Raw genomic sequence first — 17618 nt, forward strand, 5'->3', positions numbered from 1 at the left:
CATGAAGTTAGAGTAAACCTAGTAGGAAGGTTGAAAAGAGTCTGCTCCTAATTTAATCTAATTCGAGCTTAATAAAAGTCCGACTTAATTTTAGTAAACCAAACTTAAATTTGAAAACGGAACATCCGACAAGAAAGAAGCGAGACGATTGTCCACAATTTTTGCGTTAAATGTAATCCTAATTCTCGTTTGTGCTTTTCCTCCCTCGAAAACCTTCTGTCACAGATATACCAAAAATATTCACCATTGCCATTAACTCATAGCCATTAGCTGCTCGACGTTCCCGCCTCTAGAATAATAATCACCAACGTTCGTGAAGAAACAACATTTCAACGATAGCAGCATCTTTCCTAGAAAGCACCGCTCTACCATCTCCTTCTCGAGACTGGCTATCATTAATCGCAATTAATTCGCAAATATCGTCTTACAGGGGGATTACCGGTCGCCATGATATCTCGTTACATTTTTCGACGCCCCCAACGACTGATACCCACGATTACTCGAGACGAGAGAAGAGGTTAGGGTAAAAGAAGTTTGAAGAGGCAACGCCATATACACCCTACAGCGGAAAGACACGCAACGTTAACGCGCGTGTACTCGCGAGCCACTGGTTGGATAACTCTCTTATTGCCCTGTAAATCGTAATGTTACACCAGCAATTTAATAAGCCGGCCGCGTTCACTTATCCCCACTGACGAGCGCTGGCTCACATAATAATGTTAATGGTAGCGAGTATATCTTCTAGGACAGCTCGGGGGAGCCGGCTAAAGCGGCTTATAAATGTGTCGGTTATATGTGTGTAAATAGCGTGAGAGTGGAGCGGTCAGTGAGTGAATGGTAATACACCGAAGCACGCGTGGAGGAGGCTGGTGCAACTTTTGATCGAGAACAGATGGTAATTCAATGGTTTCTGTACGGTAACTGATGATGCATTTAGATCGCGGATTTTTATGCGTTTATGGGAAATTTAAAATGTAAAAGTCCGCATAATGTACAAAAGTACACAAAATATACAAAGGATATAGCGTCTATTGTAATTTTCCATCGGCAAAATTGCTTAGATCGCGTTTCTTACTACTTTTATATAAAAATATATTTTTACGAAATAATACCTTTACGAAGATATGAATTTGCAGAAATATCCGCAATTAATAAAAGTCTTAATAAAAGATCCGTCTCCTTTCAATTCTTAGAATATCGTACTTGATTCGAGTTAGTGTTGTAGGTTTGGAAAGTTTGAGATAGCGTCTTTGCCATAAAAGAATTTTGGAAAATTGAACGAGATTGTTGGATTCTTTAATTAGAAATAGACGATAATTCTTGTAATTGAAACTTTGAGAATGAATTTAGTAGCGATAAAGGAAATTTGCTTAGATCGCGTTTCTTCCTAGTTTTATATAAAAATATATTTTTACAAAGTAATACCTGTACAAAGATATGAATTTGCAGAAACATCCGCAGATTATTCTGTCTCCTTTCAATTTTTAGAATATCGTACTTGATTCGAGTTAGTGTTGTAGGTTTGGAAAGTTTCAGATAGCGTCTTTGCCATAAAAGAATTTTGGAAAATTGAACGAGATTGTTGGATTCTTTAATTAGAAATAGATGGTAATTCTTGTAATTGAAACTTTGAGAATGAATTTAGTAGCGATAAAGGAAATTTGCTTAGATCGCGTTTCTTCCTAGTTTTATATAAAAATATATTTTTACAAAGTAATACCTGTACAAGGATATGAATTTGCAGAAACATCCGCAGTTTATTCCGTCTCCTTTCAATTCTTAGAATATCGTACTTGATTCGAGTTAGTGTTGTCGGTTTGGAAAGTTTGAAATAGCGTCTTTGCCATAAAAGAATTTTGGAAAATTGAACGAGATTGTTGGGTCCTTTAATTAAAAATAGACGGTGATTTTTGTAATTGAAACTTTGAGAATGGATTTAGTAGCGATAAAGAAAATTTGAACTTTTAGATAGTATCGAATTACAGTTAGTGTAATGGATTTGAAAACGTAAAATCTTCTTGAAAGTGGACATTGATTGTCACGATAAAATATGCAAAAATGAAATACTCGAATCCAAATAACTTTCACGCGATAAAACTGATTCTTACGAGTAATTACAGAATCTTACACAATGTTTCTTTAACCTAACCAGACTTAACAAGCCAAGTCTAACATCGGCGCTGAAAGAAATTACAAACCACCTGGCAGAAACATCTCAACCACCATAAAACAGTACCACATTACTCGAAATTCTTTGACGAACTTTCTTCATCTTCTCTGAAACAGGTTCGAACACGTTCAAATGCCCAAACCATCCACTTCAATGACTTCTTCCAAACCAACCACTCATCAACGCTGAAACCATACATTCATTTGCACGAGAAGCACTTCTACCGAAAGATCAAAATCGACGATCAGAGATAAAAGAAATGTAAGATTATCAGATAACACAGTCGAAGAATCCATCGGATCCCCTCCAATCACACGAAGAAGCTTCGTGAGGATCTCGATTCGCCTCGAAGGCAACCGTAATTACGCGTGGCGACTATTCATTAAGCTGATTGCACCTTCCTTCTTCTCCCTGTTCTCGTTTTCCATTCCAACTGGCCGGAACGTTATCGCGGTTGTTCGCGTAAAATCGAGCGATCCCTCGCGACCGCTGCCCTCGGTTGCCGTGCGCACACGTTCAAATTGCGCCTCTATGCATCGATTTAACGAGAGTCGAATAATGCAGGCGGCATTTTTCTGGGACACCCGTTGATTCGCGGCCAGCGTTCATCTCGATGAGGGATCGCGGAACATCGTTTTATCGTTCGGGATATTATTACCGCGAGATGGAGGAAAAGGTGCTGCTTCTTTTCTTTTTTTTTTTTTCCTCCTCTTTCCCTTTTTACTCTGCTGTTCGTTTCTTTATTTGCGAGCAGGATTGGGCTGGTCGAAACGGTGAAAGGTTAGAGAGATTTCGAAGAGGTTTTAAGATGATTTCGAAGTTAGTTGCAGTGTGTTACATCTAGCAGGTTCGAATAGGCAAATAGCAAAGGAATAAGATTTTTGTAAAATGCCGAACGAAGCCTGTAGACGATTTCGACTGGATTTTATCTGCTTTTAAACATTTGCTTGGAATAAAAATCGCTGAATTTTTAGCGAAGAATTGCTTTACCATTTACCAATTAATTAGGACTTTCAGATCAGTTACAGTGTGTTACAGAAGATTGAATAAAAAAAATGACAAAGGGATGAGATTTTTACAGTATATCAAATAAAGAATGTAAACAGTGCTAATTAGACTTTATCAAGTTTTATGTTGGAATAATTATTGAACTTTGACGTTGATTACATTTTCCCACACACTCGTAACGCGTGCTTTTCCAAAGTTCTCACAGTCAACGATCGAATGCAATCGGGATCTTAGCGCTACCTGCAACTAAATAAAACATAAGGAAACTTCCACGACGTGATACACTTTGCAAAAAACCAAACCGCTCTAACCTGCGTAATCATTCAATTTGCAGATCCGTCAATTACAAGGAAATAATTGATCGGACTTACTGATCCGTCAATTACAAGGAAATAATTTATCGGTTTCAATTAATCTAGACAAAAATCCGAAAGCACGCGAGAAAATCAAACCATGAATGTTTCAAAAAGTAAGAAAAAAAGAAATTCGCGCGCACCATCGGTTACTTTCCCCGACGTCTCTATTACTCGAAAGCGGGCAGGTTAATTTCCCCTTTGGACGAGGAAGAAGGGAAGAAAAGAACAGGAGGTTATTAGAAGGGCTTATCACGATCAGCTTTCTCGCAATTACCGCTCACGAATAGAATCGGTGGACTTCTCGAGTGACTTCTGGCCGGATACTAAACTACCCGTGCGTCCGATCGATCGATAATGAACACGTGGAAGTATTCGAGGAGGATACGTGACCGTGCATACGCACGCATCCCGAGCGTGTTCGAACCGAGAATGCATAGGCCCGCCACGATACATCTCTTCTGATCGAATGCGTTATAATCATCGCGACGACATTGTAATATCGTTCCCCTCCGCCAATAGACGTCTGGTGATCGTAGAAGTATTCCTCGACGTGACTTCCTCCGGTGGATCGTCTATCGATCGATCGATCACTAACCATGGAAATATGAATTTACAGGGACTATTAATATTTTGTGATTGCGTGCATTCAAATGGCTATTCTTGGCCAGCCATTGAAATTGTTTTAATCTATTAAGTGTATAGCGAAGATTAATACAAAGCTTTTATTGGAGATGGAAATTATGTGCGGAGATTTGTATGAGAATTTACGTGAATTCGTGGAGATTGAGTTTGAAAATTTGCGAGGTCTGAATTTCGATTGAGTTTGATTAGAAATACATTCAGAGGACTAGATATTTTCGCCATACAATTCAATTTTTGTTTTAATCTGCTTGGATGTGAGTGCTTCGATTTGAAAATTTCGGGCAGCATTGAATTTAGGATGAGTTTCAATTGAAATGCATCGAGATGGCTATTTTGCATCAGTTTCTTTGAATGAGATTTGAATACATGTTAGACTAGCTTCCACTTGGAAATCTTGTGAACATTGAATTTCAAGAATTAAGAATCAAACGGCTACACTTTGATGATAATCCTTAGCTCATATTTGACTAAGTTGGCTTAATTTGTTTTAAAATCATTTGAGCAAAGTCTAGAATACAAGTTGAATTTCTTATTAAATGCGGGAATGATATAAGTCTACATAAATTTGAATTAAATGCAGTTTGTTTAAATAACTATACATTTTTAGAAATAAGATTTAAATTTGGATAAACTTTCTGTTGGTACATTTAAAATTCATACAATAGAGATAGGGTGAATGCAGATTAAAAGACATAAATCTGAACTAGCTTTAAGTTAGGTTTGGGTCACTTACAGTGATTTGAATCAATTACGATATAATCTAGTGTAGGTATTTTACATATATTTATGTTAATCTTTGTTTAAGCATAAGCATAGTTCAGATAAAATATAAATTTCGATATCATGTAAACTATATTTAAAGATTAAACGGTACGGTAAATTAGGAACTTCATGGAGAACACGGAAATCTCTGTCAAGATTATCTCGTGAAAATCAGAATTAATTCTGGAAGTTTACATTGTATGTAAATGATTGGAATTTTTCAAAAGAGTGAAGTTGAAACAAGTATGCGGTCAAGTGGAATCGGTTCGAGTGGAATCCAGAGAAGTTCAACGTAAGAATGTGGAAATCGATGATCACTCTACTAGCTGGCAAAGGCATCTTATTAAACATGCTGATACCAGTGCGTGATTCGCCTCATTTACAATATACGAAGCACATCATCCTAACATTCTATGGAAAATTCCTCCCGGCGGATTTCAATCAACCAAATATTCTGCAATAAAATAAGAAGATCTGTATACTCAGCTCATTAACGATATTTCTAAGATAAAAAATTTATTCGAATCAATTACAGTGTATCTGTAATGAATCTCTAATTCTTATATTAATCGATGCTTCAAAGAGTGTATTGTAATATAAATTCACGAAGGTTTGCAAAAATAAAGAATATCTGTTTTAATTCATAAATATTTTAAAAGTTCTAAGTTTCTGTAAAGGAAATGGTCTTCTCCTGATCCGCAATTGTACATGCGCGTATTTTAAATAAATTTTCTGTATTAAAATTATCTCATAATGAACTCAGATATTGCAAATACATTTACAAACTGTTTTATTTCATTCTTGAATATTTAGAAGTAAAAGAATTTCTATTACCTTTCTCAGCCAATAGAATTTTATTCAAAAAGAATGCTGAATTATAAAAAATTTCTAATCTCCAAAAATTAATGATCCTTAAACATTACTTAAAGCAATTAAAAACTACAGAAATTCGAAATTAGTATTCAAAGATATTGAAGATATTCTTCATATAGCAATTAATTAAAACACATTTATTATGCCATCATTAGCAACGCTTCTGTAAATTACCTCTATATATCGAACCCAATAACTCACCCTCCTTATATGTACCAGTCCTATAAACGGACTTAACCGCAGCCGGATCGTCGTTCCAGCGAACTTTATGCAAATTTACGAGAACGTTCAACGCGTCAGCATAAAGTCCATCAGCTGCGACGTTGTTCGTTCAGCAGCCGGGTGCACGCATTTTTATCGCGTCAGTTCGAGAGCCAGCGAAACCGGTGTCGTAATATACAATCGAACGAAAGTCCGATCTCCTCGACTGCTGGAGAAACTCGTGAAATTCCTTCCGTGATTGTTCTCCAGCTATTCTCATTCTTTCGATGAATCGATTAAAAGGGGTGGGGTGAAAGGTGTTACACACCTGTTCGATGTGATTATTTTAAAATATTGTTATGGGTTATGAAAAGAATGGTGGTAGATCGAAAATCGAATATTTTAACAATATTTTCATTTAGTACTTGTATTTAGGATACTGGTAGTATCTTTTGTAAAGTGAGATTAGATTTTCGTAGAGTAGATTTGAGTTAGGTTCAACAGATAGAGAATATGAGGAATTGCAAGATTAGTTTTTACTTTTATAGTATTCAGATAATGGTTAGACTGAGAAATTAAAATTAATTTTGAAGAATATTCGATGTGGTGGAATTAAAAATGTTTAGATGAGTTTGGTTCTTTGTAATGAGGCTTTACGTATACTTTGAGCACTTACGTGCATCTTATCTTTTACAGGAAAATTATAAAAAGAGCTACTGCAAAAGATACTAACTATAAATTTTCTGAAGGACGTAACTAATTTTTAATGTACAAGCTTAAAAAGCGAGAAACAACAGTCTTAAATCAAGTACATTTGTATACATGTATTATATTACATGTATTATAATTAATGTTCCTATATCTAATCTCTAATCTATCTGTAATTAATCTGTGTGCCAAGCACATCAGTTTCACAAATGATTATCACGTAATTTACAAAGAATTAAAAACTGATCCTATATTCTAGTACTAACTTACTTACAGTTAATCAGTTTATTCTTTTAATAGCTCGATTCGTGTTCAATTTTTCTAGTAAAATCTACATAACCTAACCTCAATCTCAGTAACTCAACATCGAACCTATTAAAACAATCTTAGTCATAAAATAATAAACACTCTCTCAAGTACCACTAGAATCTTCTTCGCTTTAATCTACTTTACGTAATTGATTAACAACTTACCAAAACGCGATCCAATCGAAGAATTCCACAAGGCGGTTTCTATCCGGGTCGCGAATCCGGAAAGGAAGGTGTCCCGCAATTTTCCCTGATTCCTCCTCCCGAATGGTAGAATCAAAACCGCTGAATTACACGCTGAAAACGATGCAAACTCGTATAAGATGAATCGTGTACGAGAAGTCCGTGCCGGCTGGCCGTATAGAAAGCGGTGGAAAAGGCTTCGAACAGCGTTACACGCCTAATAACCGAGTATCATCTCTCTGTCGAGAGTCGAGGAGCGGGGAATTTCTACGATTCGAGATCTCGATCCGTGGATCTGTCTAATGTGGCCCAACCACGCGAACCTATCATAACCTGGGCCAACCTCAGCCATCTAACCACATGTTTGCGAAGCTAACTTCTTACAGCCTCGATTTCCCTTGGATTTGCATTTCTACCAGTGCTAACGTTCCCGCGGGATCAACGTTCCTTACCATCTTTCCGTCTTTTCCGTCTTTTTATTCCCTAGAATCGTTTCGTATCGTTCCAAAAAGGGAATAACCACTAGGAGAAACGATATGATTGTTCGAATGGAGATCGGCCGGCGCTATTAAGACCTTGTTAATGCAATTTCTGATCAATTTTTTTGCGAGAAGTGGGTAATCAGGCTTGTCCAACGATTTACCTGTGAACGGAAGATTGTTCGGTGATTTAAAACGCAGTTTGAGCTTCTCTCTTGCATCTTCGACACGCCATTTATGTTTACGAGTCGCGTCAAACGCGTGGTCACGTGATGCGCAAACTACTAGCGCGCAATCATTGCCAATTTACGATTTTCATAATAATAAAGGATCGCGTTGTATTCATTGTATCATTATACAAATCATCTGCTAAACCTGTTAATTAAATAATAGATATGTCCACTTAATCTAGCTTGACAGATATTTGAATTGTTTTTCACAGCTTTTACTTTCTAGGTGTCTTATTATAAATCTTATTTTATTCCCATCATTTATGCTTTAAAATGTGAAATCCTAAATAAGGTAAAGTTTATGGATAGTTTTCAATAAATGTAATCAGTAGATGTTCTACTATTTATAATCTTTCCACCTAACCCTATCGAAACGGAATTTTCTAATATCACAATGCAAACTATAATACACTTAAGTTTTATAAAAGTTATAGATTTTTAATTTCTGAAATAAGATACGTAGCTCTATCCAATAATATCAGAAAAATAATAGTAATACAACGATCTCTCGAAAAGCTACTTTACGACTTATAGTAACATTAATGTCGCGACGATTAAGATGTGAACGTTTATAAAAGTAGGTTTCTGTATCAAGTTAAAAATGTGCATGTTCATAGACGTAGCTTTCTATTTCTAAATTAGGTTTTGATTTCCTTTAGATTTTGACTACATAGATTTATTTACCTTTGCTAACTCGCCTCGTTTGATAGAGTAAAGATGGGCCCAGAGAAAACAAGGTTAATTAACGTGTTGAAGACGGAACGGCGTCTCGTTTTATTTGATCGAATATAGAGCTTGAAATGGTAGATTACAAATAGAGCCAGTTTCTTTCGCGCGGGAAAAGCTACCTAGTTCATTATTGGAAAAAAAAGCGGGAGAGCGTTGTTAGACTTAAAATTAAAAGGAAGTTTATGAGGTTAATTGTTAAGAACGACGACTGTGTAAGAATTCTTACAATTGCGTCCAGTTTCCGTGATTGTATTTATGTTCACAGAAACCAGTTTCCTTGACCAGAGTGAAATTTCACGTAGATCTGAACAACTGGAGTTAGACCGAGTAATTCTAGGTGATTCTTCAAGACCAGTTCCTCGAGATCAAAGTGAAACGCTTGAATCGGTTTCTGGCAACCGTATATAGACACCTTTGGAACCAGTCCCTATTATCAGAGCGAGATTCCTTGACATCGGTTTACTATGACTGCACCTGGGCTCGAAGATTTCTTGCGAATGGCGGTCGACACTTCGTGGTCGGGTTGTTAGAACTCAATTGAAGTCACGTGAAATACTAGATGACCGATATTCCGCTCCCTTTTCACTGGAAATAAGATTCGTTCGATCTAAAGCTAGTCTCGTTTTCAATACAGTATCTATGGAATTCGAAATTATTTTTGGAACGACATCTAAAATAAAAGAAACTCCTCTTGTATACCACTTTAGATATGCAAATAGCGCACTGTAATAAAAACCATCCTACTTTTATTGCATCATCGAACGAACATACGTTACAATTTAATATGTTTATTGGAATCGAGGAAAACATTTATTAAGCCACGTAGAGTCGTTCAATTTTGTGAAACTTTCGAGATAAAATCTGTATTTATTTCCCTGCTTTATCTTTCGATTTAAGAACTCCTTCCAAGAGAATTTACTTCTTAAAATAAATACAGAGGTTTTCAAAATGAGTCCAGCCCAACAGCCATGCGATTATTCTCTCGTCTCGTTTTCTCCTTAACTCAACTACTATAACGATCAAGAATTGTTTAAAAAATCATCACTTTTCAAAGATCGACCACCAATGCTTCATTGAAAATTTAACTATCGCTAAAATTCATAAAATCTCCTATCTTCGACCAGCAGTCGATATTTACAATAGCAAAATGATCAACCTACCACATATACGACAGATGCTGGTTGCCAAAAACCGTTCGCGTCGAGTCCAAGTGCGAAACGGCGAAAAAACTCAAACCTGAGCCAAACAAGTCGGTCAAAGTATAAAAAGAAAGCAGCAGCAGATGAAGAAGAAGAAGGGGAGGAGTTGGAGAAAGGGGAAGAAGATACGAGGAGGCGGCGGAAGGCGATGCGTGTGGGTTCAACGAAGGGGGTGTCGGGTTACCAATGAAATACTGGTACCATTTTGTTTACAATATTGTCGGGGGTGTATCCACGGTGTGAGGAGGAGCGTGGGGCAGAAGGTCGGACACTTCCACGGCTCGTTGTCCAGTTCCTCCGGGTTGGAACACCTTGTGCCTGGTTGCGGCGAAAGAGAAGGGAACAAGGAGCAAGAAAAGCGAAAGACAGAGAAACGTATAAGACAGTATACACGCATACAACGTAGGCCCCCTTAAAGAATTATCTCTTTCTCGCGGCTCCGACCGCTGCCTCCACGGAGATCCCCTCGATTGGACTGATTCTTACACGCGCGGCCCGGCGACGAGCCTAAATTGCGAATTCCGCCGCGTTCCACACCGACAAAGCAGCGCGAGTCAAACGAGCTTGTTCCCCCGCCGCCGGATGACAGATTTATGGTATTAGATGGGACACGCGAATTTGTGTTCCCCGGTGACTTCGATCCCTCCGGATGGCCAGAGCTCGAGGGTAAGAGACTGCCACGATGGAGACTGGCTATGTTTGCCGAGAGTTTGTTGAACTGACTCTCTGCGAACAGATTTTCGAACGATTTTGGCCAAGTCAGAGTGGACTTACGGGAAACGTAGAATTTTTCCTTTCTTCTCGTTTTTCGTGAGTCAGATAATTACCTGTACGGGAGCGATTTGTCAATTTTTGGATTTAGCAAATTTTGCACGATGTTTGAAATACTTGTAGGAATTGTGAATTTTATGGAAGAGCTCGTGGATTGGTCGAATTTTTCTTTTTTGGTAAAACAGATAGTTATTTTCAAAGTGTTCGTAAATTGTCGATGTAAAGGATTTTGAACGACGTTTGAAATAAATATAGAACTGAATTTCTTTAAAAAATTGTCCTTCTTCTTTCGTTCAGTTGATGTAGCTGTGTAAAACTCCTTCAGAGGGATTGAGAATTAAATTTCAAAAGGCTGATTGATCTTCGATATTCGATTTGTTTTTTATAATTTGTGTCTTTTAGAGAACGCCATTCTCATATATAGTATTTTAATTCACTTGTTTCTTCAAACTCTTCTTCCTATAGCTGTATTTTTTCCGTATTTGATCAGAAGATAAATCGCAGGATAAACGTTTCATGATTTTTGCCGTAGTAGCCAATCGGTCGATCTGCAAAGAATCGTCTGATCTTATCGAACGCGAAAGGATAAAAGAGAAAATGAAGTCGAGAAAGAAGAAGGGAAGCACAATCAATAAATATCGAATCGATCTCGATTTCATTGAGTAATCGACGCCAATGGGGGAATCTGCATCGCGGCGCTTCGATGCAGGAAGCGCGAAAGAAAATTGCAGATCGTCGCGATTTCCACGCCGTTAACGTTCCGCTATCGATCTAACCGCGAGTTCTCGCCTCTAATCATATCGCGAGCAACGTCTTCCTCGATGTTGCTCAACCTACCGTGAACAACCGCCATTCCACCGATTTGTGTCTCGAATCCAAGCGGATCGCTTGACCCCCGATATATCGTCGGATTTCTCAGCTTCCGGGAACGAGATCGACGCCCACAGAATAGTCGCGGCTTCCGCGAATACGCCCGTTGACTTTGAAACCCAGTGATTTTGATAATTTTTATCGGTATATAGCTGGCAATGTTAGATTCATCAAACATCCGAGTAACTTGCTTTTGTGGTAATTTGAAAAGTATACGACGTGTTGCATTTATCTTCTGATAGAAAAAAAGGATGAAGATAGTTGCTTCGAACGTTTCAAAAAGAGTAAAATTACTGTTACGTAGAAAAATATATTGGACGTGGAAGTAATTCGTATGAAAAGTTTGGACCACATGAAAAATATCCCATAGAACACAAAAATCAAAAAAGAGATCGATTTGGTATTTTGTTGAAAATAAAGAAAATCACCGTTGATAACTGCTGCATTAATTTCAAATTAACAACGAAATTAGTAGAAAATTCGATGGAGGTAGAGTTCAGAAAGTGATACCAATTTTTTTGTAATATCGTATTTCTGTCCACTTTTACTTTTAATTCGACGAAGTTAAAAAATAAGACGAGTATAAGAAGATCTCTTTCTTCGTCCAAGTTTCTTCTGCTTATTATCTACAATTAAATATCCTCTTCGTTCTCATATTTTCTCGACAAAATTGTTTATTTGAGAGAAGCAATAAGTCTCTCCACGTCCTTTTGGCGATCAAAAAGAAAGAAGGATTTTTGGAGGAGAAGACAAATCGATCGGTGAATCCTGTGTGTCCTCAAGTTTGCTTAGTCCAGCTTTAATTTCGACTTTACGAGCGTGCTTACCTGGTCTGCTCGGTGGTCCACGTCCCGGTCGTCCGTTTACTCCGTCGCGCAGTCGTGGAAAAAGCTCGTGTCGACCAACGTGTTATTCAAATGCAAACATCCGCTCCGACTCGCGGCTGGTGACTTATTGACTGCACGGATCGGAAACGCCGATCGTGGATGATGCTGTTCCACGTCGGAAGTTCTCCTTCGTTACTGCGAATATAACGGGAAAATGAAAATTGAGCTTCGATGGTTATAGAATTTGAAATACTTTAACTTTGAGCTGGAAATTGTGAGATTTGTGGGATTTGATAGTGGGGATTTAAAGTAGATTTACGATACGATTATTTGTAGATTTTTAAAGAGCTCAGAGATCTGAAAATTGGAAGATCAAAAGATTGAAAAATTCAAAGATTGGAAGGCTCGAAAATTCAAAAATTCATAGAAATCCGGAGACCAGACCAGACATTCGAAGGTTCAAAGATGCGAAAAATCAAAAGTTCAAAGACCCAAAAAGGCAGTGTAAAGATTGGAGGACCTAAGATTCACAAAGACGCGAGAACTACGATAACAGAGTCAATTTCCATTAAGTCGTACTGTGTCTAAAACAATCCTCGAATTGCGAATCTCAAAATTCCAAAACACCGTCAACCAAAGATAAAAACCCCTTAATCGATAAATCACTCGGCCCCACCTTATCACCTCCCTCCTTCCCTCAAATTCTCTATCCCATTCTCTAAAATCTTCAAATTCCAATCACGCCTCGAACTTCCCTCAATTCCATTGCCCGCGTCTCTCCCAAGAAACTTCGTCGAAAAACTTCAACGTGTCCAAAAATCCTCTAACGATTCCCATATTTGTTCAACGCCAACCAAAATTTCCCTTTTAAAAAAATCCGCGATGCTGAAGAACGCGATGGGCAACACGCGCGGAACATTTGTCAGACACTTTAGGAGCTGTCGGCCCATTGTTTTCCCATCGATTCCCGCTCGGAAAGCACGCCTTTAACCGATGTTTTACACGCTCGATTCCTGGAACCGGATCCTCCATCTGGGATCGCAGACTTGTGGCATCCGAGTTGCACGTCCGTCGAGAAACAAGAGAAAGAGAAACGATCCAGAGGGACACGCATCGACCGTGCAACGAGCAAGAGTAAGAAGAAGGATAAGCAGACGAAGAGGACGAGGAGGAAAGAGAAGGAAAAGAGGAGTCAGGTATACGTGGCCCGGGACCGCGAGGCCCATTTCGCCTGTCAGGCCCAATTCTGCTCGGGACCAGAAACCTTGGCCTCTCTTTCTCTCCCTCTCTCTCTCTCTCTCTCTCTCTCTTTCTTTCTCTTTCTCTTTCACCGCGTTTCGTGCACCCTTCTGTGGCTGCAGTTTATGGCCGTCATTACCTCGATCGGGCCCTGGCTCGGATTAAACGATTTGTTCGTGTACACGGTCCACTTTATCGGTCCTGCATTGCGACTCGATAGGCCAATGGAATCTTTACGCCATTTGCCGATTTTTGCGAATTTTTGCAAATTGACAGTTTCTCCAAAGACGACTGCTTGATCTGTTGGTTGAAAATGTGTTTGACAATTTTGAACGACACACGGTTGGATTAATTCTCGAAGGTTCGAGAGGAATTACAAGTTAATAAGCGCTATGAACCAATACGACGATGAAGAGTTAGTTTAAAGGTAGTCGAGCAAAAATCTCTCGTCAAGTTTCCTGGATTGAATTCAACTCGCAACGAAAAAGCAAAGAAATACGAGACGTCAAATATTCACACTTTCACGGCGAGGCGTTTTGAACGAGGCATTTTGATTTTATCAGCGGGCGCGCAATTTTTCACGAGAATGTTTCTTACCCTTTCCACGGCGTTCCATTACGTTTCCCTTGCAAGTGGTATTTTTTAAACATTTTGATACGTCTCTGTTTTTCCTCGGTATTCCGCGATCACTTGTTTCATTTAACGTTAATTTTTGCGCTATTCGTACTATTACAATCGCTGGCAGCCAAAGTCACGCATACGTGGAACCTTCGGCGAAAGCGTAAAAATTCGAAGAATTAGGGCGTGATATCATTGGGTTCATCTTGAACGGGGATTCATCTTGAATCAAGAGGAATTAGAAATTAGAGCTTGTGAAATTAGAAGGAAGATGAATTAATAATTGCACTGTGCTATACCGTTTGGTAATAAGCGGAAGAACCACGTTTATGGGGCCACGAAACTCCTTCACGCCGGTACACAAGAGAGTGCGAGGATGCGCGTAAATTAGGGAGGATAAGTGGCTGAGACGGAGGATGAAGAAGTTCGGGCACGTAGCTCGTTCAGGAAGCGCTCCTCGAGTAATTGAGGATTTCGCGTCCCTCGCGGTTGCAGAGCCGGCTTAATGCCAGCGTCCGCGTATCTCTCCGCGTGACGTGCACGAGGCAATCGGAACAAAATCTTTCTCTTTTCCTCTTTTTTTTTTTCTTTCCCCCGTGTTAAACCTTAAAAGCGTTACGTGACGTTTTCACGTGCCGCACGAACGCGATTCCCATAATTAGAAGAGCAAGGACGAAACCGCAGGAACGATACGTTTAATGGCCCTGGTAACCGATGCGGTGGAGACACGCGTGTAATTTCGACCAAGAAATTAACGTGTCAGCTGTTTTTGCTCAGGCTGATTTTCGCCAGATTCGTTCCATTTCTCAAGAAACTCCAGGATCCACCAATAAATACGCACCAAAATCTCTGCAATAAAAAGAAACTCGCAAAGGCAGCAAACCTCCTTAAAATTCTTAAACCACTCCATTTCCTTCTCGTCTTTCTTACTCCTTCAGCAAACCTCAGCCACCAATATTCAACCAGGAACGAAGGAAACAAATGAGAAAAATGCCCAAGACAACTTCATCTACTGACGATACGAGATACGTAAGATCTGTGCAAGAGCAAGCAAACAAGTTGGCAAACATCAAAACTCCCGAAGATTCTCAAACAACTCCACTGCCTTACCATCAACTTCGCTCTCCCAGCGAACCCAATCCAGCCCAACCTCGGGCCGAGTTAAACAAACCTAAAAATCGTGGCGGAACCCTATCCTCCATCCATCACTTATCGTTAGATCCTGCGCAACACCCAATCATCGAGGCCGTCGGCCATCCAACACCCAATCGATCGGTGAATCGCTGGACGATTCTCTCACGGCTCTCGCCAGTGTCATCGCGGCAATGAAAATATCCATCAAGGCTTTACTTTTCATACGGAGCTAAACATTGTACGTTGTACCTGGCTAGTGGCGCGTCGTTGAGTACCGGTTATGACGAACGACCGGCGTTCCATGGGTACCAGAAGGATCTCGTTCCATCTCCAACATCCTTTCTTTCTTCTTCTTATTCTACTGCTCCTTCCTCTTCGCTCCGTCTGCCATAGAGAAGACTCTGTTTCTCGAAGGAAGTAACAGTATCCGAGTGGATGGATTCCGTGCGAGGTGTGCAGGGACCGTGTGGATTGTGTGCAGAATGAACGCAAACTGTGAGGGTAATTTGCAACACTGGCAATTTACATAATTAGCAGTTCTGAACTCGCGGCCCTCGACGACCCCCACCCTTTCCTCCACAACGCCGCTTCTCCGTCTCTTTCTTCCACTGCCTCCTCCTCGTCTTTCCTCGTCTTCTATCTTCCTTTCTCTAGCGCTATTCGTCTTCGTCTGGTTTTCAGTTCTAGATCGTTGCAGCTCGTTGAGAAGATGTTGTTACGAGAGAGAGGGAAAGAAAGAAGATTCGATGCTATAGTATTGTTGTGTGAAGTGTTCTGATTCGAGGTGAAGGTAGTTTCGATACTTTCCAAGCTGCCACGGACCATAGTTTCGCAGTGATGTGGTGATAATTGGTGCTGGAAGAATGTTTGGCGATACGCTCGTTTTATCAGCTGCGAAAGTTCGGATATCGGTAAAGTGGATTTTTATCGAATAACGAGCGTGATAATTTTGCTGTTGAATCAGATTTTTGATATAATTGATGAGAAGATAAGAATCGAAATGAAATGGCTTTTCAATATTCTTCTCGTACCATCCAAAAGGGACTGCAATAGCTCCTCGATGTCTGGTTCTAATCGATACTTTTGAAAAGAGAGACGAACGAACCCTACGGAGTTACATAACAGAATTACATCTATTCGAATAAAAATCGCTTTGCAATTTACCGAACCGCAAACTAGAATGTCGTATCAGATAAATTTGAGTGTTGGGATAAATAATATCTAAGCTGGACGTAATCAGGAATTGATTATTTTCCACTTAAACCGTCTCGATAAATCATCGAAGATCTGTTTTACACATGAAATTAAAACACACCAAGAATTAATTATCTGAACTAATCGATCGCTTTGATATTCCGGGGCATCGTACTGTTAAGCTAATATTATTAGTGCGATTTTACGAGTCTCGAATTATGAGTATTAATAAATATCCTTGCACGATATTAACAAGTTTGATAACGAAAGGAACGAAATGTTACAAAGTGTTTCGATTATCATTTACAACTAAGGATTATAAAATTGTGAAAGCGACACCTATAACTTGTACTCTATCCAAAATTACTATAATTGTTTATTAAATTATCGAGTAAAGGGCTAATTAAAAATCATCGATTTTAATCCACCTCCGCAAACATCAACTGTAAAACAAACCTACCACCATGGTGTCTATTATCTCCATACTTGATACAAAGTAAAAACCAGAGAATCTCGACGAGGGACAAGATACCTGATGATAAAAAAAATCGATAAAAACTGAGTGACGCTCTAATTGCCAGATCACCGCGTAATCATCGATTAAAGACGAACCGCCTCGCACGAATATTAATGAGCCGTCGAGAGTGGCGACGTTTCACCCTGAAAACGGACTTACGAGCTGTCGACAAGCGGTAGACACCGATGAACTATGAGATCTATTAATTGGCGAGTGACGTCCTCTACTCCGCTGGACTTAATTATCGTCTCTTCGGCAACGTTCCAATTAACGCGGTTCATTATAGTTATAGTCCGTGTTACCCCCACCACTCCTTCCACGGTAATTCCCAATCAGAATAGCGATTAATATTCAGTACTAATTCAGTGTTTAGCGACTCTGATTGTTCGATTATCGCGCTGACGGTGAAACGCGTTTCGTAAAATGGAATAATAAGAACCGGAGATTAAAATTTCGTCATTCTTGTGTTAGTCCCTGTGCTTTATCTGCTTTCGTCGCTGTATCTGTATACTATGTTTCTTTTTCTTTCCCTTCTTTTATTCAGGGCTGAGGATTATTTAGAATTTAAGCCGACTAAATGAATCGCTTTTAAGAAAGCTT

At 39.3% G+C, this 17618-nt stretch overlaps 1 long non-coding RNA gene across 2 annotated transcripts in view; it reads right to left on the reverse strand.

The window, feature by feature from the left end:
- LOC139990803 (uncharacterized) overlaps positions 1–7947 on the reverse strand; it is a 172244-nt gene extending 164297 nt beyond the window's left edge. For both annotated transcript variants that reach the window (XR_011800655.1, XR_011800656.1), the window contains exons 1-2: positions 7855–7947; positions 7194–7325 (exon numbers count right to left, since the gene is read on the reverse strand). This is a non-coding gene — a long non-coding RNA (uncharacterized lncRNA). The remainder of the gene's footprint in view (positions 1–7193; positions 7326–7854) is intronic.
- Positions 7948–17618: the final 9671 nt, after the last annotated feature.

Source organism: Bombus fervidus, chromosome 9 (genome assembly GCF_041682495.2).
Source record: "Bombus fervidus isolate BK054 chromosome 9, iyBomFerv1, whole genome shotgun sequence".
Taxonomy (NCBI): Eukaryota; Metazoa; Arthropoda; class Insecta; order Hymenoptera; family Apidae; genus Bombus; species Bombus fervidus.